This window comes from Harpegnathos saltator, unplaced genomic scaffold (assembly GCF_003227715.2).
Source record: "Harpegnathos saltator strain DR-91 unplaced genomic scaffold, Hsal_v8.6 scaffold381, whole genome shotgun sequence".
Lineage (NCBI taxonomy): Eukaryota > Metazoa > Arthropoda > Insecta > Hymenoptera > Formicidae > Harpegnathos > Harpegnathos saltator.
The window spans coordinates 438,194-457,676 of NW_020230185.1; the positions used below are offsets into that span (position 1 = coordinate 438,194).

Sequence of the window (19,483 nt, forward strand, 5' to 3'; positions counted from 1 at the left end):
ATCCATGGGAGAAATCTCATTCAATGCAAATCCGCGGGAAACGCGTCGCAGGAGCGACAAATCAAAGCGCCGCCGCGCGCGCGCTCCTCGGCTGCGACGTCTTTCCGTTCGCAGCCTGATCCTTGCTCTCTCGTGTATTATCCGCGCAATGCCGCGTGGTGTTCCGCAGAGAGCCGACTATTCGATCAGTTCGCGACGCGACGTCGAGGTGAAAATTCCGTATCTTCGGGAGATCGCGAGGCGGCGGGTACCGCGTCGCCACGTGGCTTGGCTTGGCGTCCACGTGGATTGTGGATGAGCTGTTTACGAGACGCGTCCGTCTAGGGATGTCGATTTTAAATCGATTTAATCGAAGATCGATTAATCGGAGCCTAAAAGATCGATTTTCTGCAACTGAATCGATTCAAGGATCGATCTGTAAATTCTGAAAATCGCCAACACGAATTTTTCAGTTTCCATTAGTGATATAGTTTTTTTTTTTTTTTTCATTCTTTTTAGTTATAATATTTGAACTCACTTAATGGCTGCGCGATGCATATTACACGTTGCTTTTATCCGCCGATGTCCCATGGGCGAGAATTTTCAGCGGAACGGAACGCGCGAACCAAACACAGCCACTCCATATAATAGTATATATTATATACATATGTATATGCATACAATAGTAAACGTGATTTCTTATTTAATAACGTTTAAAAACCCCTGATTGATATTTAGTCAAACTAATTAAATCCTTAACATAAAGATTTAAAGATCTTTTTCTGCCTTGTTGTGGCCACACACAACACAACCAAAAGAGTACCATCTGTTTAATTTCTTTAATTCATATTAAACTTTATCAAGAGACACGGTAGTGCCTTGCGCCAAGTGATATGAATTACACGAGGTCTACTTTAGATTGTAGAAATTTGACGGATAGTATACTTTAATAATGAGTGGTTCACTTTACATGCATACCGCGGTTCAAATCGATTTTCTGAAATCGATTCTTTACAAACCGATTTTTTAAAGATCGATTTTTTTCTTCGTGATTCGAATTGATCTTCAAATCGATATGTTTGAAAAAAAATCGGCATCCCTACGTCCGTCTTCCGAGTGAGATCGGCGCGAGAGAGATCTTCGCGCCCCGATCGATGATGCGTCGCGCGATCGCCAATTAAAGGTGAGCGCCGATTGAAACGCGCTCACGGTTCGGCTCGGAGACGGCTGGCTGCGGAGGCGAGCGATATAAATCTCGTCCTTCGTGGTTCCAGTTTCTCGAAAGGAGTGAGAGGCGAGCGAGATCCACGCCGCGGCGGATTTAGCTATCCGCACCGATTTGCCTGCCTGCGTCTTCTCCCCCGGCGACATTAGAGATACATATCGGATTCGGAAATTGCCGGCGACTTAAAGATACACTCGACGGAGATTGCTCCTGAGGAGCAAATTAATCCTGGGCGTGACGTCACGGTCGCGCCGGGCTTAGCTTTGTGTCTCGAAAGGAAGCGGCTTTCAGCTACTTTCCATGACTTTTATCTTTTCCGGGACCTCCCAAGAGGAGCAAGCGGAAAATTCACTTTCTCTCTTGATTCTAATTTACTTTCTCTTCTAATGACATAACGCACCCCGCCTCTCGCAATTACATCGTACGGCGCGTCTTATCGAAGGTCGAAAAGCTCCGCTCGTGGCGTGACTTGGCGAGCGAGTGCAAAGGACCTCCGCAAAAAGAGTCGATTTTCTGCCCGTTTTTCGGTCCTCGATCTTGGAATCGAATTTTATGCCAAAAGCCAAATAATTCATGATGAGACAGACATTAATTACAGAAAAGTTTTACGTTGAGCATACGATTGGTTTTGAAGATGTAGAGGGTCAAAGTGGTCACTACCTACTAAGAAAGTATGACACTAATAACGCTTTATCGCACGAAGTTTTGCAAAATTCGGTATCTATGGGTTCTTTGAGTTGCTGATTATGAATTTCGTGTCAGATTTTAAAAATTCAATATGGCAGGTGCAACATGGCGGACACACATAGTGAATCAATCATTTACTTTTATTGGAACTGTTATGTTGTGGTTTTCTTGGCTAGCTGATTGCGAAATTTCTATTAGGTTTTCGAAAGTGATTTTTTCAACGACAATTTTCGAGTGGAAAAAGTATTCTTTTTATTGTTTTTTCATAAAAAAAAATATCAAATTCAAATTGATGTGTTGCATGACGCATAAAGGATAACGTGATAGTTTTATTTGTTATATTTTGAAGCTTTTTCATTGTAGACGTGCTTTATCATTGCAGTTTCCGTGACTCTTTATAATTACATATCATTATATCCAATAATATAAAAGTTATCTAAAAATTCAGTTCTGAAGTTATCGGTTTTAAAGTATTGAGTATTATAATTAGAGGGAAACACTACATCCTTCATCAAACAAGACTCAAGTGTTCACAATTAACACCGTCACATTTTTGTTCTCATGGACAAATCCAAATCCGGACGAGACTCAATAAGAGAACATTGTACGTGCGAAAGTGGCGCTCGAACTGTCGGCTGTTATAGCCACGTTATGACGATAGTCTAGTACCTCGGATATGGTCAGTATAACGGAGTGCGTATACCCAATCCTGGAATCTGTAATGTATCCATAACTATTCACAAAGAGTGAATTCGAAACAATTAATCTTGCCTCCACTGACTGGATAACATTTTTATCTTGCCTTCATTGGCTTGATAACTTTTTCATCTTGCCTACACTGAAGGTAAATGTAAATCTGATAGCAAATTCGCAATCAGCTAGCCGAAAGAAACCACAACACAACAGTTCTAATCAAAGTAAATAATTGTTTCACTATTTGTGTCCGCTATGCTACATTCGCCATCTTGAATTTTTTAAATCTGACATCGAATTCATAATAAGCAACTCAAAGAACCCGTAGATACTTAATTTCCGCAAAAATTCGCGGGATAAAATTCGTGCGTTATCAGTGTGAAATTTCCTTGGTAGCTGGTGACCACTTTGCGACCCTCTACATCTCTGAAACCAATCGTATGCTCAATGTCAAAAACTTTTTTGTGATTAATATCTTATCATTTCTCATAAAATTTAATTTAAAAATCGGGGACTGAAAAACGGGCACTCTTTGCGGAGGTTCTTTCATAGAAATCCGTCGTGGTTACTTCGCGGAGCGCATTATTACGCGCGAGAGCGCCCGACGTGTCGGTCGCGAGGCGACGAATGGCCAGCAGGTGCGGCTCGATCGACGCTAACTTCGCGGCTCGTCGACGAGGAAATGATGCACGTGTCGCCCGAATAATATATGAATGTGTTGCGCGCAGCGCGACAGGTACGCGAGGAGGCATCGGGTGGGTCTTAAAATTGCACGCGCGCACACGTACGTGACCGGCGTCGCCGAGCCGAGCGCGCACGTCGCTCCGTAACGTCGTATCGTGTATAATCTGCAGCTGGGGGCGGACGGAAACGGGAGCGACGTGGAGCCACTCGGGTCGGGAGCGGAGAGAAATGTCCGTTTCGTTTCGAGGCGGCGTCATCGCGATTTATCATCGCGAGCGGAACAATCGACGCGTTGCGAACCGCGCTCGTGCCCGGCGAGTACTTTGGGCATCGATTGACATTTTCGCCATCGACTCGCTCGCCGAACGAGAGTCTCGAGAGAGAAAGAGGAAAGGGTGCAAAAAAAATTAAATTTACTCGCGTGGCGCGAGTAAGTCGCGCGAGTACTCGCGTGTATTGATTGTCCCGTGCGATTGTCTCCGATTCCATCAGGCCGCACTGAGAGTAAAGTATATGATATTTGGAACTATAATGATATCGTAACTAAATTATAGTCCGAAATATCATATTTATAGTAAGTATTAACATAATATCGGTAATAATTACGATATAGGCATGGTATAACCGACCGTATAATATTTTTACTAGAAATTATAGTAAGTTAAACTAAAATTATTGTATGGATACAAATATAAAATGGTAGGTAAAAGTAACTCTTTTATATAGTCAATATTACCAGAATATTTGCCAAATGATGACAGATGTAATCTATACGAATATTAAATCTCACTATATCAGTGAATGAGAAATTACGATATATGTGGTAAAAGTAACTAAACAATTATTTAAGACAATCATTGACTATATATTTGTGTTTATTCCACTATATTTTGCAGGTTTCCACGAACTATAAAAATATGGTTGACGCCAAAATGAACTGTAAAATATAGTGAGATTATAGTTAATTCAACTATATTTTTCTATCGGTGCGCTGGTTGATCATTAGTTTGATGACTCGATGAAGTTGTTCGTAACCGCACGCGCGACGACCGATTAAATTGAACGATTGACTTCGCCGGCTATCTCAGCCGAGCGAGATTTCCTCGGGCCGGCGCGGCGCGACCGGTTCGCGTTTTCCACTCGGCGTTTCGGCGCTCCGAAATCCACGGAGGAGTCACGTGGAGTTTCGCGTGAACACGTGCGCGTGGGACGACGCGGAGTGGATCTCGTGGGTGTCGGCAGCGTGGAAGTTGCGGACACCGAGCGGGAGCGACGTCAGCGACGGGAACCGCAACTCGATTCTCGCGGGAGCACCGCGGGAGGTAAGTTCGCCTCGAATTGTAGCGACAGCTCGCTCGACGTCGCGAGTCATTAAGCCAATTAAAACGACCGAGTTCTTGCCGGCTGACGTCACGAATTTAGAGCGCGTTCCCTACTTTTCCCCGGCCGGTTTCCATTCCGAGGGTCGCCCTCGGCTCGACGTCGCGGCTCGCGCTTGTTGGAGACCAGCGGGAAAAGCGCAGCGTCGCGCGTGCTTTCGCAAATCCCGCCGATCGCCGTTTTCTGCCCCGTTCGCGCAATTAATCCCGCATCTACGTGCGCTGCGCGAGCACGCGGCGTCGCAAATGAGCGGTTACGCACACGCGTAATCTACCATTAAGGACACGATTCTCTATTTCTGTCAACCCGCGCGCGCGCGCGCGCGCCGATTTTCACGCATTTTCACGCCCTTCCGCGCTCTCGCGAGTGTCGTACGCGACATGTAAATTGCCACGTTGCGCGGACGTGTCATTAATATTATAATTTTCTATTAACGTAATCGATTCTCTATTTCTGGCGGGCGCGCGAACGCGAACGGGTTTCCGTGGCGCGTCGCGCGCGCGTCAATTTCCCCGGATGGATTCCCGCTCGAATTATCCGGAGAAAGTCGCCGGCGCGATGATTTTAATATCGCGCGGAAGGGAAGGAATTTCCGGCCGGCCGTCTCTGCGAGTTTGGCGCTCGTCTCGCGAGCTACTTTTCTTCTTCTTCTTCTTCTTCTTTTTCTTTTTTGCTTCTTTTTTTCTTCTTCTTCTACCTCGTCTTCTCCATCGGGTCCACGTGCACGCCCGGCACCGACACTTATTGCTCCGTTTTGGCGGTTTTATCTTCGCCATCGAGAGCACCTCGACGGGCGCCTTAAGAGGCTTTACAACCTGGCGATGAAACGACTCCGACCTTGATTCGGCGATAGCCAAACGCGAGAGAGCCGAGGATGAGTCGCGCGCTCGCCCGTGATCCTTGATCTCCCCGTAAAAAGACTCGCCGAGAGCCTGATGAGAAGGAAGGATTCGATTTTTTATTGAAGCTTTACGATTTAAAAATCCTCCGCCGGGACCGGTCGTATATCAGCGAGCGACGAGAAACGCGGCTCGACGCGGGGCCGCGTGTACGCGCGACTCTCTCGCTTCGAGTTTCGATCTGCCGATTTTTCGCCGAGACTCGCGGGATTTCATATTTTTATCGGCCCTCCTCGAAGGAGAGAGATCGCTTTGATCATGTCCGTGAGGTCGGCTGAGATTTTTATTACCGCTGAAGAGCTGAAGAGTGGACTTGCCCCGCTTGCTCTTTTTTTGCGCTTTCGCGAACGCGTGTGCTCAGTGCGAGTTCGATCGCTGCGATGCGTTTGCGCATAAGATAAATGGGGTGATCGAGGGACCGCGCGTCGATTCCAACAATCTTCTCGCGATAAAATTAGCAGTTACCGAGTCCGTTGGCGGCCGATTTATGGACGTGGAGATTTTCACTTCAATGCTCGCCGAAAGATCACTTCGGACTGACGCGGTGGGCGACGACGAAACTTCGTCGTTCTCGCTGATAAATGATTCGTCTCGTGGACACTCGCGGGAACCCGGGAGAGGGTTCTGATTCTACAATCATCTGCGCTTTAATCCTTTGCACTCTGTGATAAATTCAACAGGGGCGTTTCGTTTCGACGTTTATAATAAAATGAAATGTTTTCTTCGGTTTCTCGCGCCGGAGGTACACATTGGATTTTATCGGGACGCACATACATCGACGCTCCTTCAGATTTAATAACATTTTATATTTTAAAGTTCAATAAATGTTCATGTCGAGTGCGGCTCGAGCTCCGGGAGAATATCAGAGAACTCAAATATTAACTGTCAAATAAATGAAAAATAAATAGTCACGTTTCTCGCACGCGCAATCAATTGCAGATTGAAATGGCGGCCCACTAAAAAAGAAGTATTAAAACAAGCGGAATCATTTAAATTTTACAGGATTTTGTTCTTACATAAGCCTCAAAAGAATTCCTCTAAGATTAAGGGGAAAATATTATAAACGCATTGTTCTTAAAGTTAGAGGGATTATATGTTACATATATGTTATATACATTCCCTTTTATACGCAGATTATTTAATCTTTTTCTAAAAGGATTATTATTTATTTTCACTGTACCTTATTTTTACTGGTAATTATACTAGTTAATTTGAAAAAGTTATAATGTATAGCGAAAAATAATATATATATAGATGCACTTCTATAACTCCAGTTCTACCAATAAGTAGGCACGAATGAAATAAGATCATTACAATAAATAAATTTCCAATCAGTTTTGTTATGGACTTTGTAGCTACAGAGATGTTCATCATAACCAATTGTATGAAATATATTTAAAAGAAAGAATATATTATTCAACTTCTTGCGATAGATTATAAACTGTATTTGACCAAATATGGGTGAATTATTTTCGTTATATGTTACAGCAACGCACATACTTTTTTTAAAATGCGTTCCAAATTTTCTGACCCATGAGCATATGATTATTTTTTTTCGTTCATGTCTGGAAGTAGAGCATGACTGAACCAAAGAAGCCGACATTCAAATCAACATATTCCTCTTCGTATAAGAGGAAAATTAATCGATATAAGAGAAAATTCTCTTGAAATAAGAGGAAAACAGAATAATATCTAATCAATTTCAGGTGAACGGTTCACTCTAATCACTTTATCGAAACAAGAATCCTTTTTTTGTAAAAGGCTTCGCTTAGAATATAAGACTATGGCAAAAATCACTTTACAAATAGAATATTTTTTCTTGGGTGCCGATAACGCAAGATGTCGGCTGCGGAACCACAAATGGGGCATCGAGCGGGGACCGCAAGGTCAAGCGCGGAAACGGAGTATCGGACGGGAAATAAAACCAAACGTCCAGACGAAATCGAACGAAACATCAACGTCGCGACGAACTCGCACGCGCGCGCGAGCGTTAAACGAAAGATCGTTTTCGCACGTAACCTCCTCGCCCTTCGCAAGGAAACGGACACAAGTCGGCGCGAGGGAAAGGGGCGAGCTCATGATTCGATCGACGCGCGATAACGTTACGTCGACGATTTGCATACGCGACAGCCGTCGCTCCGAGAACGCACGCTCGGCGCAGCCACTTGTTGCAGGACGCTCGCGATGCGCATCCAGTTGCGTCGCATCGTCCTTTTGTACGTGCCGCTTGTTCCTCTTCCATTATTTGTCCGTCCTAGTAAATCCTCCGTTTCTCCATTTACGCTCGCGCTGTTGCAGTCGCGATTCGCGCGAAGGAAACCTGCCGCTAAATCGGCCATCGTCCCACCTTCTCTCGGCGAGCGCTCTCGGTCCCGCTGAGACAAAAATCCGCAGGATCGCGCGTTGTCGTAAATTACGGTTCGTTCGGTTTTAGTCATAACTTTCATCGCGCTTGCATAATCTCAAGGCTGCGCGTTTGTCTCGGCTGATTTTCGCCGGGAAACTCGGGAGGGAGAGAGATAGAGAGAGATAGAGAGAGAGAGAGGGAGAGAGAGAGAGAGAGAGAGAGAGGGAGAGAAATTGGACGAAGGCGAAGGCCGCGGACGTTCGGAGGAGTGACGCTCTTATGGGGCGATGATAGTTGCAGATGAAAGCGAAGCTTTGCGAGCGTCGACGAAGAAGTGTTTTGCGTCCGAATGAAGCGCCGGCCGACACGCGAGGATCGCTCGTTTCAATGGATCGCGGCTGGCGGAGAGAGATCCTTTCGGGAACACGGTTGCGCGTAATGGTCTTCCTGATGGCGGAGCAGAAGCGTAACGCGATTATAGCCGGCGTGCCTCGTAACACAAGGGAATACAACGTGTAATTTCCGCCGATGGTCGATAGAAAGCTGAAAGAGCTTCTCGACCCTTCACTGTCCGTGTAATGACCGGGCCGACACGCCGCCGCTCGGCCCCGTCGTTCTTGATTCCCGGTGACGAGAAAGTGTTGTTTTGGGGGTGTATGCGCGCCGGGCGCATCTCCCTCCTGCATCGCCGTCGTCGTCGTCGTCGTCGTCGTCGTCGTCGTCGTCGTCGTCGCAGCGCATTCTGCCGTACGTTCGTTCGTTCATTAATAGAAAAATATAGTTGAATTAACTATAATCTCACTATAGTTCATTTTTATAGTTTTATAGTTCGTGGAACTTGCAAAATATAGTAGAAATAAACACGAATATATAGTCAATGATTGTCTGAAATAATTGTTTAGTTACTTTTACCACATATATGGTAATTTCTCATTCACAAATATAATGAGATTTAATATTCATATAGTTACATCTGTCATCATTTAGCAAATATTCTGGTAATATTGGGCTATATAAAAGAGTTACTTTACCTACCATTTTATATTTGTATCCGTACAATATTTTTAGTTTAACTTACTATAATGCTTAATAAAAATATTATATGGTTGGTTATACTATGCCTATTATATTGTAATTATTACCGATATTATGGCGATACTTACTATAAATATGATATTTCGGATTATAATTTAGTTACTATATCATAGTTCCAAATATCATATACTTTTCTCTCAATGCGTGTAACATTATAATCCCTCCAACTTTCAGAATAATGTGTTTGTAATGTTTTTCTCTTAATTTTAGAGGAGTCCTCTTGAGGCCATACATAAGAATAAAATCCTCTAAAATTTAGATAATTCCGCTTGTTCTGAAATAATTTTTTATTGGGTCAATGTATCTCAAAGTAGGACGTGAGCGTTGATCTGTTGGGTTCACGCTTGACGTGACATTTTTCACACATTTGCCCTGTGCTAAATTAACGCAGAAATTCGAGTGGGCCCCGAAGGTGACACGTGAAATACGTTAATATCCCGAGAACGTGCGAGCGGTGTCGTTCTCGTGACTCACAGGCGAGAAGAAGGGCTCCACCGTCGTCCACCGTCGGCTTCGTAATAACCGTTTATACGCGGTTTATCACGTAATAATAACCGTGCGAATGAATATCTCTCTTTGTCGAACGAGGTAAACTCGGCCGAGCCGGCGATTGGCCGTGATGGCCTCGGAGCGATTTTCTGCTTGATGAAATCGCGCGCGTCTCTCTCCGACCGAGACATGTGTGTGTGTGTGTGTATGCCGACCTGTCTCTCCGTTATTATTCTTTTTCCCCTGATCGTATCTTTCTCTTCTTCTCCCCCTGCACTTTCATCGGACGAGACCGCGAGGCCGATGCCGCGAGTCGGGAAAGAGCGTCGTCGATAAACTTCCGTCAGTTGTCATAACGAGAAACGACGATATTTTATTGCTAGGCTGACAGCACGTTAAACCGCACGCACTGACGCCGTCGACTATCGTAGAAAGCGTGCCGGCGAATCCCGACGTGCGTCTCGATTGCGGCAAGCTTTTACTGCTTGCGTCCTCTGCGCTGCTCCCGTTTGATGGCTCGTCCTCGCCGATCGAGTTTCGGCGGGATAAATCGCTGGGCTCGACTCGCTTCCGAGGGACGCGCGTTTTATTATGTGCGCGAGAGGTTGGGTGCGATTGAATGATTCACAATCGGCGCTTGACACGTTGAAAAATTAATCGGTCGCTGTGTAACGCGCGCGCGCTCTCGTTACGTCAGCTTCTTTTTTACGTTTCACATCGTGCGTGCGTCCATCCCGGATTGTAACATTTATAAATCGCTCGTGATACTTCAATCATGCTCGCTCGCTCATTCCCAATAATCCGTGCGTCATAAAACCGGGTCAAATTTCACACTCGCGTTCGCCGACCGAGCGCTTTTCGCGGACGGATTTACAGTCGCGCGGAAGCGATTTGCATTGCGAAACGTTATTTGCCCGGTGTCTGAAACGCGCTAAGAAACGCGCGTTACTTATGCGTCAATCTAACGAAGGAGACGGATTTATAATGCAATTACATGTACGGCGAGAGAGAAAGAGAGAGAGAGAGAGAGAGAGAGAGAGAGAGAGAGAGAGAGAGAGAGAGAGAGAGAGAGAGAGAGAGAGAGAGAGAGAGAGAGAGAGAGAGAGAGAGAGAGGCAAAACACGTCGCTATCAAGCGGAAAGTAACGAGCCGGGCGCGAAAATAAATAACGAGATACCCGCGTTAATATACAAATCCAATATGACGTTTGCGATTGGTGCATAACCGAACTCACAATGCGCGATACACGGGGTGTGTGCGATACGCGCGACACGTACACGTTCGTTCTCTCGTGTGCGAGCGAGTGATTGAACGGAAAGGTCCCTTGCCAACGGAGCACGCTATTCTTTGGAAAGGAAGCAAACGAGACTAACGAGACTTGACCTTTGTCCGTTTGACCGGTTCGCGAGAGAACTTTTCGAAAAGCCAGACAAGCGCGCTTGTCGGGTCCGCGATTGATCCGCTCGTCGGGAATCGGATTCGCGACGGTAGTCGCGAAAGTGCAGGCAGCAGGACGGGTCGGTTATTCAATGAATTACGGCGTTAAACGAGACGTCGAAAGACGCTGGTTTTTCGTAATTAGCCGTTTACTCATGACTTTAGTGCCAGCTGGCGATCAGACGTTGACCTTAATCGACGGCGTGCGGGCCCCGAGGACATCGTTTCGCCGAAGTAGGCAGTCGCCGCGTACAATCATCCGAGAGCGACGCTTTTCTAGCTACACCGCGCTCAAAGTCTCTCCGTGTGGAAAAGCAGCTGCTGAAACTTGACATTAACGCGGCACCTGCTCGCTAATGGTTTTCTCGTCCCTCCAGCTCAGAAACGCACGAGAGATCGTCGCGCTGATATTTTCATTTATCTGCTCGTCCGTTTGACGAGGAAAGCCTTTCGCCGCAACAAGAAGAAGGACAGACGACGCATGGCGATGATGACACACTGATGCCGATACGCACGTGTTTATTTTAGATTCGAAGGCAGCCGAAGATAGTCGAGAAATAGGACATCCTAGGACATCCTCTATTGTTTTATTTGCCCGATCGGAAGACTACAGTCGACGAGAAGTGCCGAAACTACGGCGTTCGTTTCACTCGTCAGTCCGTGACGATCGCGCGAGAACCGCGCGAGGCGATCCCCTTCGCGCGCGGACAAATAAGACCTCGTCCGCCGTGGATGCGTGCGTACAAGACACCTGAGATCCTTGGCATCGCGACACGCACGTACCACGCGTCAATGAAAATCGCCTGGATGCCGATCGCGTAGCCTCGCGACGCGCCGTGCTTGCGGACGGAACGTGCTTTAACGAGAAGAAAACAATCGCGTCGTAATGACCAGGACGACGCTCAGCAAGTGTAATAGAACCCGTATAGAAAATGTTTTAGAATCTATTTGGGTTCTATCTCGATTTGCCAAAATATGTTTGGGTTCTAACTGGGAAATCTATACAGATTCTAGTTAGAAGTGTAATCTTTTAAAAATGGGAAACACAAACAGATGTTTGGGCATTCCCAACGTTTTCCCAAAAATGTTTCTGGTTTTTATTTTACATTCTATGATAAGAATGAGATGTACAATACCTTAAATATTTACACTTTACATATATATGCATACACACATATACTTGTAAAATGTAAATATTTAAAGCATAAATACTTGAAGCAATGTTTTGTGAGAAGTTTTTATAAAATAAATGAATAAATGAATATTTAAAGCCATATATATTTTTTATTGTAAATATTAATATATAATAATTATATCTTACATATATACAACAATAATGCATATACATAACCGAATTAATAATATGATATATATATATATATATATTAATTCGATTTTTAAAATAACTCAAATTGTTTGCGAGAGAAATAATTATGAAAAAATATTAATAGAAGGCTTTCAAGCTAAAAAAATAAAGAATATATATATAAATATCCGACAAACTCATCGAATTTACACATGTACGAATTAATCAAATTATCTTCAAATATAAAAATATATTCTATACATTGTATGAAACGAAAATGTATTATATTACGTCCGAATACGGAACAATTTAAGACAAAAAAAATATGTGTATTATCCCTATTGCATTAATGAAAAAGGGTTGGAATTTACATTCTGTTCCGATTCTAGATAGAGAACTCATTTTTGGGACAAGAATGGAATTTCTAATTGGTATCGTGATGGGATAATCTATTTTGGGACAAATTTGGGTATTCTAGTTGGAATCTAAACTGTATCTGGAAAAATCCCGAGAAATTTCTATACGGGAAGCTGTAAGATGGGCGTAAGAGGGAGAGAGAGAGAGAGAGAGAGAGAGAGGGAGAGAGGACCGAATTCAAGTGTACGTTGCGGATCGCAACTCGACTAGACGACGTTTCGACGAAATCTTCGGGGATCCTTCGTCGCGACTAAACGGTCGAGAGAATTTTTGCGGGATAGTGGAGGGATTGGGGGGGGACAAGAGAGCGCTCTCGGTGTGCTTCTGTTAAGCGTTAGATTAATATTATTGCATATCGGCGGGAAATTAATTAACCGCCGGCCGACGGAATTCCCGTGTTGTCCGATAAATATGTGGGAAGATCACAGACAGATAAGAATCGGCGGGCCGAGTCGATCGCGCCGGCGTGCAAATAGTAATTTCTGTCGGATCGATAGGTCGCATTTCATCCGTCTCGTATCGATCTCGCGCTCCCTTCTCGTGTGTTTGATTGCATGATAATCTCTCTCTCTCTCTCTCTCTCTCTCTCTCTCGCTCGCTCTCTCACTCCGTCTCTCCCCGCGTATTAGCGTGTCATTTAATGCGAGCGCAATCGGGAAGTCAATTAATTAACATCGTACTTTTACGCGGCCGCAATCGACGTGAGAAAGAGGCCGAAGCCGAACGCGTCGCGTCGAAAGCCAGTTTAACAGATCGTTCCCGATCGTTGCGCAATCGATCGACTCGAGATCGCTCGGCTTCTGCTCGGCCGACGCGCGGAGATTCGTTTCGTTTTTCCTTCTCCGCGCCTTTCTTTTATTCCCCTCTCTTTTACATGTCCACCGGCGTTAATTAGCGATCGTCGTCGCCGCGATTAATTAACCGGCTGGCGCGTCGCGTCGCGTCGCGCCGCGTCGCGAATTAAGTGGCACGCGTGAGCGCGACGGAAAATCGTCGGGATCCGCGCCGAGATCCGCGCGCGATATCGATTGCCCGGAGTGAAATGCGATCTGTCGCACCGGCACGAGCCGCTATTTACACGACAATTAAAACGCCGCTTTAATTCGATCCGATCATCCTTTATGCGCGCTGAGCCACTCTCGCGGCCATTCCGACCGGCGCTTAATTAAGTTTCGAGGCAATTAAGTCCGCGCGATAGACGAAACTATCGCGTGCCGAGACTTAAGGCGCGCTCTGTCGCATCCAGCCTGTTCTAATTAATATGCTTTATGCATATTAATCCGATGCTGCCGATCGGGCGCTCACGATTTCGTGGATTACGTTCTCTCGCGCGACGTGTCTTAGATAACGCGCGACGTCTCGACATCGTTAAAGCGGGGAAATTAATTTGATTTTTTCAAGATTACGAGGCTCTCTTGGACATTCAATCGCAAGATTGAGGGGAAGGACGAGTGAGAGCTCGAAGGGAAATTGAAACATTTGTCAAGGCGTAAAATATTGTTTACAAGTTTACACACGTTTCGCTCCTTGCTTCAGATCCTTATTAATTAATTTTATTTTAATCGGAGATACCGAGAGATCAAGCACGGAAAACTCAAACTTCAGTTTTTCCTTCAACAAACAGCAGTCCTTCCTTTGTCGCGTCTTCCGTTATAATTAGACGAAGCTTTTTAGAGAACTCCTCTCCCTTTCTCTTCTCAGTCACTGAATATCTAAGAAAATAATAATCAACAACGTCCTCGTCTCGTCGACTTGTTGATACTGAAATTTATTAATTTGTCAAGCTGATTAATTAACGAAATTTATCGACTAAATATTCTCATCGTGTCACATATTGCAAACTTGTTTATTCGCAACATCGCAAGTTGTCCTGTAACGCGGCGCGCAGACGTGTGATCTGCACTTGCGCAAGAAAGAGGGATAAGGAAAGAAAAATACAAATGTAGAAAGCGTCTAAAGCGAATAACGCGCGATAAATATGAGTTAATACTACGTTCGTCGCCTCGACAAAAATGTCGAGTGATTTACACTCTCTCTCTCTCTCTTTCTCTCTCTCTCTCTCTCTCTTTCTCTCTACGTCCGCGACTTAAATATTAATATAAATCCCGACGGAGGAACTCTCTCGGCGCGTGCACCGCCGTACTCATCCGGCGGGACTCATCGACGACTTTGACGCGCGACAAGCTTCTTCACTTAACGAATGACGCTGGTATTTCTTCTGACGAAACTTTTCCCCGGCCGAGCGAGTTGACGACTTTTCTCGCTTTTAAGGAGGACGTCAAACGGAGGATGCGCGTGCGCGCGCTGAAATTGCACGTCTGCGAAAGGTCACTTCCGCGTCGCTCGCTAATTAATTCGTTCGTTACGTTGTTCGCCTCCGCAAATTGACGGTTCGACATTCGGCGATTTTTCCAGTTACTCCGCTAACAGCAGGAGACCTTCCGGTCGCCTTTCCGTCCTTTCTACGCGGTTAATTAGAAAAAATAAAGAAAAATGCAAATTGCCAACTGCGCCGGGACTTCCCTCTGACAGGCGGCAGCTTTCGCTCGGTAAAATCTCCGTGCAAATATTTGATTTATATATGTATGTATAAATTATATTGCCTTTCCGCCTTATTTATCTCTCTTTCTTTCCTTTTCCGTCTCTCCCCTCCCGCGTGGCCGCGTGAAAATCTCCTTGCGCATTTTACTCGTCGAGTGTATAATCGAGTGGAGAATCGCGGGATTCTGACGTGTCGAGCGAGTTTAACGTTGGATTTATATATTAATTAAACGACGGCCGAGCGGTACTTTGCATTTCCTGCTTGCGCTCGGGTGTACCGTAAATAACATCCCCGCGCGATTTTCGCTATCGGTATCGCGGTGAATCGGCGGCCGGCGAGCGCGTTAATTTATTGTCTTCCAGCCGACGTCAATCTCACTGATTGTCGTTATCATCAGTGAGACCGGCCCACGTTGCAACGGCGGGAAAGAGAGGAAGGCAGAAAGAGAAAGAGAGAGAGAGAGAGAGAGAGAGGGGGGGGAGAAGAAAAAATTCTCTAGACGCGCTCGTCTAATCATTGCGCCACTCGAGAGCGGAGCTATCTCGAGCAGGAAGAAAGTGCGCCGCTAAAAGCGCGACGTGCGTGCTTTCACATAAATATCGGCTTGATAAATGTACCGGCCGGGGCGTTATGGATGGAGAATATTAGAATGGCACATGGCGATCGCACGCGGCGATGGCCGCTCTGCTATTGTAGGCGTAGCGAGAGAGAGAGAGAGAGAGAGAGAGAGAGAGAGAGAGAGAGAGAGAGAGAGAGAGAGTGAGCGGAGATTAAACGCGATCCCAATCAAGACGATTCACGCGCTCGCGCTTCCGCGTCCTTCGACGGAAACGTTGCACTCGATCCATCAACAATTACGGCGATTAAGATCCGCGTGAACAATCCGGAGCGCGAGCGCGAGCACGAGCGAGAACCCGCCGCTTTGTTAACCCGTGGCCGTCTCGCGGCGGGGGGTGAGCGGGGCGCGTCCAGAAATAACCGGTGACATCTGACGGGAGAAATACAGCACCGATAGAATTCGTTATTGGGACTATTCGGACGTTGCAAAGAAATGCGCGCTCGCGGAGCGGCCCGTTTACCTTCCTGCGTGCGCCTGCGTGTATTTTGATTCCAGATAACTCCCTCATTACTTTAACGCCCGGTATTCTTCCCTTCCGACACCTCTGTTTGACTCCTGTTCTTATAGTAAAAAGAACATAGTTAAAAAAATTATTATAAATTATTAAAATTATTCGCAATAATTGACATCGAGTATCTTCGCGTCTCGCGAGTGTTGAGGAAAGTAGCTTGCTGGATTTTCTCGCTGAAGAAAATCCTACGGCAGCTTTTTCCGTATCAGACTCGAGGACACGGCTCGTGGGAGAAAAAAGATCGGCGGACTCGCGAAAAGTCCTTCCGCTGCGTCGTTCCACGGCCCGGCAGGTCTCAGCGGCGCGTGTAAAGCCATTCTCGCGTGGTAAATTGGCACGACGAACGTAATAAAGGCCAAGCCTCTCGAACGTACTCATTGTCGAGGATACGGACGAGCGGATTACGGGCGAGACGAGCTCGCAATTGCGTTACGAGCGTATCCACCGACGCGGGATTAACCTGTTGGAATAGACCAGTGCCCGTAGATAGATCAAGGTGCGCATCGGGCCGCGAGATTAGTCGCCGATAGTAAACGGGTTGACACGTCCGAGACGGTTATATCCTACGGTATCCTACGCAGGGCAGGGGCTGTTAGCTCGCGGCGCGCATTGTAACACCCGCGCGCAGGAACAATGGGAAGCTCGTGCGGGATGATTGATCGCGCTGCTGGATGCGATCGCACCTACCCGCTCCTCTTCTCCGCGAGACATCAGCGTCTCTTATCTCGCCGGCTCTTCGTCTTACGCGCGCGGACGCTGCGCTTGATGAGTCTCGCTGAGTCCGCCGCTCATTAGACGAACTGCGCACGTACACTGAGAGAAAAGTATATGATATTTGGAACTATAATGATATAGTAACTAAATTATAGTCCGAAATATCATATTTATAGTAAGTATCGCCATAATATCGGTAATAATTACGATATAGGCATAGTTACGATATAACCAACCATATAATATTTTTACTAAGAATTATAGTAAGTTAAACTAAAATTATCGTACGGATACAAATATAAAATGGTAGGTAAAAGTAACTCTTTTATATAGTCAATATTACCAGAATATTTGCTAATTGATGACAGATGTAACTGTAATATGAATATTAAATCTCACTATATTTGTGAATGAGAAATTACCATATATAAATGATAAAACTAAACAATTATTTCAGACAATCATTGACTTTATATTTGTGTTTATTCTACTATATTTTGCAGGTTCCACCAACTATAAAAATATGATTGACGTCAAAATGAACTGTAAAATATAGTGAGATTATAGTTAATTCAACTATACTTTTCTATCAGTGTACGCGAGTACGAACTCTAGCGATGAACTTGCGCAGGAATAGATTCCATGTTGAAAAGCAAGCGAAAGGGTAAACATTAGAGATGTGCGAACTATTCGAATTCGAATCGAATTCCTATGATTCGAATCCGAATAATTCGAATAGGAATCGAATATATTATCGTTTGTGTGCATCAGCTACAAAACGGGCCAACTGGACCTGTACTTGAACCCTTAACTTGTAATTAGCTTAATTTATAATTAATAACATAATTATAAATTATTTTAATTATTTAAATACATATTTTACTTTAAGATGGTATTACAACATCAATATTCCCTTTGATATTAAAATCTTCCATCATTATTTGCATGTTTAGTAGTCATGTTAAATTTTTTGATGATTCGATTCGATTTCATTCGATATGATTCGAATTCGAATTTAAAAAATGAGATTCAATTCGATTCGATTCGACATAAAAATTCTTAATTCGCACATCTCTAGTAAGCATATAGGGTAAGTCCGGGATAGACGGACATAGTTTTTAACGAACGAATTTACGTTAATTATTAGTTTTTTTAACAGAAATAACACATCTGTATTATTGCAATAAATGAGCGACAACATATTAACGCACTCAGTAGAGGACAATGTTTACAGTAGAGCAGAATTTTTGTAGAGAAAAAGAAAGAAAAAAGAATTCATGAGACGCCAGTAATAACGAAACATTAAAAATATTCTCTGAGGGATAGATAGGTCAGGTGTGTCCAGGTTAGACGGTCGTAGGTGAAGGGATAGTTGGGCTTGCCTATAATAATGTGGAAATTTGTTTGTCTTTATTTAGTCTTTATTAGTATTTTACGTCCTTTCGCAGAATTTCGTCCGCTTCGGCCGAAACACGTCTGGCCCGTTGATCGAAGCGATCTTTTTTTTTTCGACGTGTGGGTTCGCCCACACGCGCGTATTCGATATGCAATAATCCATTCTTGCAAGCTGCCACGTCGACGCATACAATTCGAACGCATCCACCGCCGATCTGCGGTCGCGTAATCGAGACGCTATCGTCAATAATTCCAATATCGAGGCAGCTGTAATTTCAGCCGCGACGCAAACATTTTGTTCCGGTTACTCTAGTCCGTATCATCCGCACCGCAACCGACGCAGCGTATCTTTTCCACGTACTTCGGCCGATCGATGCCTATAATTCCAGCGTTATCAGCGAGATCATCGCTGAGCCCGCGAGAGTATTAACGCAATCCGTCGCGCGGATCCCACGATCCACGCGGCTCGCGAATCCTTGCCGATCTCCTCGATTTAATCAAAAGCCCATTCCCGCCGTCCGGCGGGAATTCGACACGCCGATCGACGGCCAGAGCGTTTAGTTTCATTCGCACGCGGCTGTCCCGCGGATCGCGATCGAGATCGCGTGGGTCGTGAGCGAGGTGCACCGCGGACTCGACTTATGCAAATTCAATTTAGCCCGCCCGTGCAGCGAAGGAGGACCGGTCAGGCTCGGCTCGGCCACGTGGCCGAACACTTCGGCGTATTGCCACTTGGAGGATGTTCGGAAGTAACGTGTCGCGTCATCATCGAGAGCGCGATGCGTCGAAGAAGATATTCCGCGTGGAATGCCCCTCCTTAATCATTTACGTTAGGTAGCACCTGCTTGCGAGGATTATTAGCGACTACACTTTGTACATGGCGTATACCACGGCAACCTGCTCTGTACATTATTCTTCTACAATGTAATCTTGTCATCTATTTCACTCTCGTGCACAGGGGTGTCTTGAATTGTATCCTATTCTTATCCCATTTACCCCGTCCTTATTTACAAGCGTAGGAATTTTCTCGCTGGTCGTCCGCGCGTAGATTCCTCGTAGTCGCA

The 19,483-nt window shown here is 45.3% G+C and overlaps 1 protein-coding gene across 3 annotated transcripts in view; it reads left to right on the top strand.

Moving 5' to 3' along the window:
• The window catches only part of cv-c (RhoGTPase activating protein), a 319,469-nt gene that overhangs the window by 81,009 nt on the left and 218,977 nt on the right, over positions 1-19,483 (top strand). The window lies entirely within an intron of this gene.